This window comes from Candoia aspera, chromosome 3 (genome assembly GCF_035149785.1).
Source record: "Candoia aspera isolate rCanAsp1 chromosome 3, rCanAsp1.hap2, whole genome shotgun sequence".
In the NCBI taxonomy this organism is placed as follows: domain Eukaryota; kingdom Metazoa; phylum Chordata; class Lepidosauria; order Squamata; family Boidae; genus Candoia; species Candoia aspera.
This window is the reverse complement of record NC_086155.1, coordinates 117415885-117426028: the sequence shown is the minus strand read 5'-3', so window position 1 is coordinate 117426028 and position 10144 is coordinate 117415885.

The window sequence follows — 10144 nt, the reverse complement described above, 5'->3', positions numbered from 1 at the left end:
ATCCCCAGCCCACAGCTGAGGAAGCTTAAAGTCATCCTGAGCTGTTCCAGGTTCAGAGTTTTTTCCCCTTTCTCCCAAGAAAGTTTTGGCCACCAGTACCACCTAGTCCACTTCATTGATGCTGTGCTTGCTGACGTGGTCAGGGTTATAGGACCTGCCCAGCGCCTATTGGACACTTTGGGCTGTTGAGGGCACATCCCTCCCCTCCATCGCTTTATGGTCATTTGGCTTGAGCTGCAGAGGGAATGGATTCCTGGCTTCCCCTCAGTGGTCTGCCTCAGTAATGTCTGACTGGCACACTCCAAGGTGTTTATTAGGTCTTATGTGGGCATCTTATAAACGTATGTTTAGTACTCTTCCTAGACCTGTGTTTGAAAAACTGGATTAGGGCTAGTTGTGTATTGCACAGAAGGTTGATTTAAAACAAAAAAGAAAGCCAGGTTCTTCTGCCTGTACAGTGTCAGTCCTGTCACCATTGGGTACATGTCAGGTCTTCCACCACTTGTATGTAGTTGTACATTTTACTGCTTCTATTAGTTTGGTGGGGTGGGGCAATGCCATTTTGCCTGCTCCATTCTGGCTGCTTCCATGGGCTACTTCCAGGCATTGCTTGGCTCAAGGACAGAACTAGACTCACTGCCAGCACTGCCACTCTCTTACAGCATTAGTCAAGGATGGTGCTTCATTGTTATCAATCAGTCCTTCTTGCTTTACCCTGTGCCTCGGCTCTGTACCTATGACTCTTTGGGCTATTGGGGGTACAGGCTTAGCACCCGTTCAGTAGAGCACTATACCCACATTTAAAAGTAGATAGAGTACTATTTGATAAGTGTGCTAGACCTACATTCAGAAATAGCCTGACTGACAGATCAAGCAACTTCGGAGATCATGCCAAACCCTACCCTATCCCAAAAGAAAGAGTGGTTGGTTATTGTTTTCCTACCAGCAAGTGATGCTTGATGAAAGGGATAATGAAGCCAGGGAATCCACAAGTTGTTTTCCCTAAGCTGGGAAAAAGTATTGATCTCAAGGCACAGTTACAGGGATGTAGAGACACGGCCTTCACTGCAGCTGATCAGCTTTAATTACTACAGCAAAGATGAGAAGCAGTAAATCTTCCCCAAGTGATGCCCCAAAGGTGTTCTGAGACTGCAACACCCAACATGTACATGTTATTTGGGAATTCTGGGAATTTCCAGCCCACCAAATCTGAAAAAAATGCTGTTTTTTTATTATGCAATTCTTTGGCAGGTTGTTCAGATCTGGTTTCAGATGTAGCCACTCCCAGCTTAACCATGAACAGCAGTCATATTTGGCACTGCTTTTCCACATGTATTCCACATGTTTCAGATTGTTCTTCAAACTTGAGTGGCTTCCCACTGTTTAGCTCAGCTCCCTCCACCCTATTTGTCTGGAACCCTTCCCTGGAGATAACCACAGGGGAGGTTAAATGTTACAATGCAGCAGTGTTACCTTTGACTGAGTTGTAGAAGAATGAGAGAAGAATGAGCCATATATCACTTCCTGAATACTGTAAGATGGACATATAGGATAATTGTAGTTTGCTTGTGGCTTCTTCATTGTTGAATTAATAATAATAATAATAATAATAATAATAATAATAATAATAATAATAATGGAAAATAGAATGTTTGGGATTACCAAATATTTGCACCTTGGTTGGCATTTTGGTCTTTCGCCTCTTTGTCAGAATATTTTCTTAAGCTCAAAATATGGCCAGTAAGGTCATTGCAGTTCTGTTATCAAAAAGGCTGGATATCATCACTTGCAAAAAAGATAGGAAATTACAGTTTAAAATAACATTCCAGAACAATGAGAGATGCTTTCCATGCTTAAGGCCATCCAAATAAAGATTGACTAATGCTGCCCTACTTAATAGAGCACCTTATTTTGCAGTAGGTCCCCTCTTCTATTCTTTTCTGGATCGTCCTCCCTCTTAATCTTTCATGGGTCCTGTCAGCTAATGTTTTTAAGTGTCATGGTTCCTATTTCAATGTTCCTGTGAACATCGTAACCAGTTCCCATGCCATGCTGGTGCTGACACGTGTTACTGTTTGGGAGGGGGCTGCTCTTGTTCTTTTGTACCAGGCACTGATGCAGAGACTTTGGAATGTCTATTTGGGTTCTCTCGCCTGTTCAAGGACACTTTCCCGAAGACTGGCAGGAACCGTTAGGAACACCTGCAGGCTGCAGGGAGTGGGCTCTTTCTGACTCTGGGGGGAGGGATTGGAACTGTTTAAGCTTTAATGTTTGAAAGGCCCGCGCTTTTGCCATTCTCAGCTTTGCTCTTGAACTTGCATACTATCCAGTAATAAATCAGATATCCATAAGCTTCTTGTGTGAGTCTGGTTGGAAACTTGGGTAGGCGTTCATCACATTAAGAACATTTTGATTCCAGAGGGGGAGCTCGTATGTTAGTATGGGGTAATACAGCACAGCCCCAAAGGATTTTTCCTCACCAGGCATCCTTTGCTATATTTCCCTGGATTCTGGTTGTGTCCTGGCTAGCTAATGAGAGATCTTGTCCTCACTGGTGGTGGTGCTGGAATATTTTGAGAGCACTGGTTGCCTTCCTTTCCTCCTGAGGTACTTGACTGGGAATCTATCAATGACTGATTTATGCTGAGGTCTTAGTGCAGATCTGTGGTATTTTATGGAGGAAAACTGGTTAGTTTCTTGCAACTGAGGCATTGGCCTAAGACTATTTAAATCCTGGGCTGAAGCTAAAGTGATTAAAGAGGCAACATGAGATTAAAGAGGTGATTGAAGAGGCAACAGTGATAGTTGGATGATGCTATGAGACATTTTAAAGTACTACACTTAGTCCTTGTTTAGCAACTGCCTCATTTAGCAACCATTCGAGGTTACGACAGTGATGAAAAAGTTGCCTTTAAAGTTGCCAAGGTATCTCAGTGCTGATATAAATGGCAAGAAAAGGGCAGAGACCATTTCTGACTACAGGTAGTCCTCCTTTAGTTACCACAATTGGGACCAGCAACTCAGTTGTTAAGTGAAGCAGTCACTAATTAAAACTGTTACTGTGCTTATGATCTTACTTCAGCTTTCCTTTGCTTTACAGACCTGAGAAAGACATAAATATGAGGATTAGTTGCAAAGTTACTTTTTCATCGCTGTTGTAACTATGAATGATTGCTAAACGATGCAGTTGCTAAACAAGGACCATGTGTAGTACTTTACAATGTCTCATAGCTTTGTCCAACTATCACAGCAGCACAGTGATGGATGGAAGATTATGGCCTTTCACACTTTACATGTATCCAGGGCAGAAACGTGCTTTGACAACATCTGTTTTCTGTCATGTTTCCATGGCATTGTCTTCATTTTGTCCCCAGCCCATGAGTGAGACAGCCTTAAGTCATCTCTAGTTATACTGATATGAAAGTAGCACTTCCCTGTTATGCTGGCACTGTCCAAGGGTATGAAGTCCATTAGGCTTTGTCACCATTACTTTGGAGGGAAGTTAGCTCACTGGCGATGACTGGAAACAGAGACAATTGAGGCAAGAAAGGATAGGAATTGTTTGAGAACAGCAAATTTCTGCCAACTCAAAGATGGGTGGAGGACATTTAAACTTAAAGTGGGAAAGGCCCTTCAAATCATTAGTGGGCGAATGGTCAAAGACTAATCAATTTGTCACTGTATAAATAATTTTATGGATCATGGTTCACTTCACTGCAAGTCATTGGGTGCATCTGACAAGACTGTGGTCCAATTTAAGAAGTGAATAAATTGGATAGTCTTTAAAGTGATGCAAAACCCTTTGTTAGTTTTTCTCTTTTCTGAGTCTACTGTAGGCTTCTTCAGTTCAGAATGGAAACTCTTATTCTTTCTGTTCCTTTTCCTCATGTTTGTCCTTGAAGCAGTTCCTATTTTTAATATTTTTTTCTGGCTGCAGCTGTTTTTGAGATAGTTTGTTCCTGATTTTTATAATTACATACTCAGTTCATGCTTGCTGAATACAGAGATCTTTTATACTGCCTTTAAAGCCATTTACTCTGCAGCCAGCCTGTACCACACACATTTTAAAAATGTTTTATATATGATTGAGCAAGGAGAGTGTTGTATCTGGACCTGGGGCCAAAGTTCAGAGTGTTTAACATCTTTTCTTAGTGACAATCAAGACAGTAGCAAGAAATGTCAAACAAACCAGAATATAAGACGCTGGGGCAAATGCAGTTTGCAACATAAGTTATAAATTAGTGCTACAAGACCTGGGGTGCACAAAGCCACATGACTGTTAGATGGAATCAGAATGATACAGAAAACTCTCGACACTTTGCTCAGAGGAATCACTGCAGGGGGTCAAAAAAGTCAAGATGACACCCACAGCCATGTGATCATAGCCTTGCCTACAACACACATGAAAAAGGGGTGGAACTCTGTGTGGTCACAGCCATTTTGATCTTTTTGCCTCTTCCTCTGGATTTATTTAGTTTTATTTATTTATATATCAAATTTATTCCCTGCTCATCTCACTTTGAGAGCGACTCTGGGCGGTTTACATAAAATAGAAATAAAACATTAGTTAGAATACAATAAAACAATAAAACATTACAATAAAAGCAGTCTTCTTAGTAAATAAATAAATATGTTCCAAGAGTTGGCTGGTAAAAAGTTCTTAATTTAATTTCTGGGGAGCATCTTTAGGGTGCCAACCACCCCCAGGATTGGCCACCCCTCTTCACCCCACAAGTGAGATGGCAGAGCCAGGTCTTTACTCCTTTCCAGAAGGCCAGGAGAGTGGGAGCCTGCCTCACCTCTGGGGGAAGAGTATTCCATAGGGTGGGGGCAGCAGCAAGAAGGCCCTCTTCCTGGAACCCGCCAGGTGACATTCTTTGGGCGATGGGAACCACAACATTCCCTCTCTGCCTATCTGGGTGGGATGGGTTGATGTAATGGGGATGAGATGCCCCTGATTTTGCTGCCAACTAGTAGGCATCCAGCTTTTTGCAGCCCAGACATGGTAACAGTATTATAAATTCTCATTGCCATCCTTTGGGGAAAGGTGAATGCTCTCAAAATGTATGTTATTCCCAGATTAATTTATATTCTGAGAGGAATCCCAGTTCATATATCTGGAAAATATTTTCAGAAAATAAATTCTTTGCTTAGAAAATTTCTATGTGGTTCTTCAATTCTCAGAATATCTTTACAGAAAATGCAGTTACCGATTAATGGGGGAGGATTCGGTTTTCTGAATCTGGAGCTATATCATCATGCTTATCTATTGTCAAGTGTTAAATACTGGAAACCAACAATTGGTGTTAGTTTTCCAATTTGGGCAACTTTGGCATATACATATATAGCACCTTTGGTTGGATGGACAGTATTAGGATCAAAATACACTAGAACTCTAGTCTCTCTGGAAACAATTGTGTCAGAAAGATGTGGAGCGTGATGTCTAATAAAAGAAGATTTCCCCATGCTAAATTGACTTTATGGGGAAACCCAACTTTAAAAAGTGGGGAAGAGATGGCGATATGGAGGCAGGGATATTTACTTTGGACCAACTGATAGATGATGAAGATGAATTTTTAACGTACACCATGTTAAGAGATAACTATTACCTATCAGATGTATCCCAGTGGCAATATTTACAGCTACAACATTTGTTAATGTTGTTTGGACCACAGCATTTTCAGCTTCTGAGACACCTGAGATATTAGAACAACTTGTTAAATCCTTTAAAACTAAAAAACCTACTATTAGCTTTTATATACACACACATACATGTGATAGTCACATAAATGTGTTAGAAATATACAGTATATGCATCTGAATAATATTTACATTAGATAAATATATAAAGATTTGTAACTATAATGATATACTATGACAATTATTTCATATTTCTTCACTTCTTTGTAATACCACTTTTTAATGCTTTTTTTCTTGATAGTGTATCTTAATATTATTATTTTTGTGTTTTGTCTTGTTTTGTCTTTTTTTCTATTATTAGTTAAAAAGCAATAAAATTAATAAAAAGTGCTCATTGCACTACAATATTTAACTTCTGAAATATATTGTTTTCTTACAATGAAACAATGTAGATTCCAGGCACATGTGTTTGTTACTAGGACAGAAGATAGAAACTCTGCTTTAGTTGTGTATTGATAATGCTCTGATTTCAGTGAGTTTAAAAAACAAAATGTTTGTTTTGCAAAGTTTTTTTTTAAATGGTTACTAATGGTCAAGGGATTTGAAGGTTATTTTTGTGCTGACAAACAGGAATGTACAAGCATGGCTTGACAAGTTTGATTTTTGGCTGTGTAAAGGAAGAGGGCCTTAAATCACAGGTTAAAATTGTACAGCTGTAACGCTGGCAGGATACTGAGACCCAACTGGATTACGGTTCAGCCAAATTCTCATCTTGTCTCTAGTTGTGATCATACATGAAAAAACATCTGCAAATCTTACCTCAGGTGCAGCTCTGCTGGTGTTCAAATGAGAGATCAAACAACTGTGATGTATTTTGAACAGTGGTTGCCACACCAAGAGGAAATTCACCAGTTCTTGCTTCTTGGGATATTCTGTGAATGTGCGTATGCAAGTGGTGCACCTACAGGGTTGTTTTGGACATACACAGTAAATATGACTTCCCTTTAGAGGCAGGTCTTGACGTTCCATTATCTTGTATGTATGTGTGTACATGTATGGGTACGTCTACGTGTTTGTGTATACGTATGCATTCTTAACGTATTTCTAGCATCAGCTGCACTCCATTACAAAAAAGCTCTAAGAAATAGGCAAGCAAGCAGAAAAAAAAAGAAAGAAAGAAGAACTTTGTGGAATGTCAAGTTTGACTCAGAGACCCTTCCCATCCCTGTGAAAAGTTGCTTTGATGAACCTGAAACTTTTCTATAGCTTCAGAAAGATGTTTGCAGAAAGATAAACTTGAACATATGCATGAACGGAGGGTCCCATGTGCTTGTGCATGCTGTCAGAATATCTGGATTCCCATCAGGGACTGCTTGCAATGCCTGTACAAAACATGCGTACATGCAAAGAGCTGGAATCTTTACCTAGTTCTGTGTACAGGGATGGCCTGCATATTCAAGAAATGAGAAGAACTGCAAATGAATTTATTCCATCCGTGCATCTGAGCACAGATGGAATCACTAGCCTCACCCTGTTTGCACGGAACGGCCAGGCTGGAGCATGCATGCCAAGCCTTTTCTGTTTCTGAGAGCCAAGGAAAGGATCAGAAGCACGGGATAAATCCAGTGATCTCTTTTTCTCCACTTTTGTGCTCCAGGCCACAGACACGCTGTTTTGGCAGCTGGTGGAAAGAATGTTGTGCATATTTCCCATTTCCGCCTGCCACTTTTCCCCTTGTCCAGCTTTGAAAATGGAGGCAAAGGGAAAATGCTGGCAAAATGTGGCTTGCCTAGTGCCCCCTGTTGATGTGGAGGATGCTGCCCCACCAACTCATCCGTTTGTCTGATCATCTTCCATGTCCTGACAGAATTACCTTAAGATGACCCTGAAACCTAAATTTTCCCAAGCTTAATCCATGAAGCTGTGCTGAGACACAAGAAACTAATATTTAGGTTGGTTTATAACGTATCATAATTTACATTCTCCCTCCCACCCCACCCCTTCGTTCACAACTGTCTATACAACCCTTATTCTCCTTATAAATAATGTACATTCTGGGCCTTTCCTGTGATGGAGGAGATTGTATACGATCCTGTAGATAAGCATTTAAGTCAAAACAAATGATTTCTACAGGATATCCCAGCAGGATGTTAAAGTACAGAATACAATGCCATACTGAATATATTTGGATTACAGAGAATTTGCTGTCTCCCCAAGATAAAGCAAGGGGCACAATCCAGGAAGTTCCCCTTTGCAAACCCCCTTGAAATGAAGCAGGATTGTGAAAGAGGAACCTTATGCCAACTAGATAGCCTTTGTCTGGAGAAAATCTTTCAAACATTTACATTAATCTAGAGCTAAATTTAATTCACCGCCAGAATCAAACAGAAACTGTGTGAATTACTTTTCCCAAGGTAAGCACAAAGACTATCGAAAAGCACTTGTCTTAAATTAGTGAGCTGGGAGATTTCCCTTGCTTTATAGAATTTGGAAAAGAGAAAGACCAGACAAGGATATTGGTGAAGAATTTTCTCCAGGATTTCAGTATGGCAGCAGGGAAGTGTTAAAATCTGCCCTGTGTTGGGCATGAGAAAGGAGAACTTCCCTTGATCACTTCCCTTTCATGTTTGTTACTGAAATGACAACAGTGACATATATTCAGTACATAAAAACATTCACAGTTGCCATCTTCCACATGTCAATTCAGAAATAAATCCCAAGAAGTCAATAGGACCATACCATAACACCCTCAGTGCATTGTTTAGCTTTCAGGAAACTCAAGTAAGTTGTCAGCAGAGGTTTCATCACTACTACTCTACAAAATCTATTCGTGCATCCACATATGAGATCATACAGGAAATAGCTGTCCAAGAGCTGTGCTAATCCAAGGACACCAAAGAGTATATGAATATGAGTAAAAATATGCTATGCAGCGAGACAGAAATATCAGCCCAAGGCATGCTTGACTCTTGTCGAAGTATTTCCATGATGTAGAAAGCAGTGATATTTCAGTGTAATGCCAAAGAGAAACACAGCCATCAGTGAGAGTTGGGGAAGAAATGTTGATTGTAGTGCCTCTCTTGAGATTAGATTTCAAGACTCATCAAGTTTCAAGAGTTTCAACTTCAAGACTTTCAAATTCATCAGGACTTAAAGGCAGGTTATATCTGAAGACAATTATATTAGTAATAGAATTCTACTTTACAGAATGAACCATGTATTTTATGGTGCAACATTCTTAGATTTTGCACACTGACCACTCATATATTAACACAGAGACACACTCACACATGCACACTTGGCCTTGCTGCAAAAACCACTGTGTCTCTGCAGTTTTCTGCTGAGCCTTTCGGATGCTGAATGGGCTAAGCATATTAATGGAATCACAGGTACAACGTAGCTTCCATTTACTCATGATTGTGTTGCAAGAAGTATGTAATCTTGAAGAAGCATCATCTTCAAAATCATGATACTGATTTTGCTGGATTTGCGTTTTGAATATTCATCATCTGGCATCATCTGCCCAGCTGTCCCTTAGAATTGGCAAATTGATTTGGAAGAATTTAATGAATTCTGGTGGACCAGATTATTGTGCAAATGATGGCCTCATCAGCCCACTGCAGCTAATATTTTCAACAGCTTTGCTTCATTATTCAGACACAGCTCTTCCTATCAATGTAGAAGCAGAGGCATGCTTCCCAGGACCTTTCCAGCACTTGCTCCCAGACTGGTACTTTGAACAGCTGCTACCATCAGTTTTCTGTATCTCTGATGCCATCTGGTGGTCATTTGGATTTTTGCAGCCCAAATATGGTAGCTGCAAAACATATGGTACCCTTAGTCCTACACTTACCATTTCCTGAATCTTAACCCTAAAGAAGGAGTAAATAATTAAATACATGGGGAGTAATTACATAAAGCAGAATGTAATTTAATTGTATCTAAAGCTAATTAAATTTAGTTTTTGTCTGCCCCTTTCCTTGTCCCAGCCTCATTCATAATCTGGAGTTTGGTTCTCAACATGTGACTCAAGACTCCCCACAAAAAAAAAGGCCAAAAAAAAGTTGTGTGGCTCTTAATCCTCACTTATGGTGCTGCCTGAAGCAAGTTGCTTTAGCCTGACACTGGTTTGAGTGACTTAGGAGAGGTTTAAACTTTTCTCTCCCCATCTGGGGAGATAATGTAATGCCTTTTTTTTTTTTTTTTTTAACCCTTCTCCACTAACAAAGAAAAAGATGTACTTTTGGCACCAATGTGAGCCAATTAGACACAATTGCTGTGTCTAACAATATACTTGTACGTTTGCAAACTGCAATAAAAGTAACATTTACCTCCAACTGTTCCTACTCCTTCTTTCAATTTGTACCCCACCTTTCTTCCCAGAAGGCACTCAAGACAACTAACAATAAAAAATGGAAACATAAACAATATGTGATACAAACAGTTAGCAACGCTATAACTAATTTTAACTAAAAAGACCTGGTATAAGTAATGGGGAAAAGTC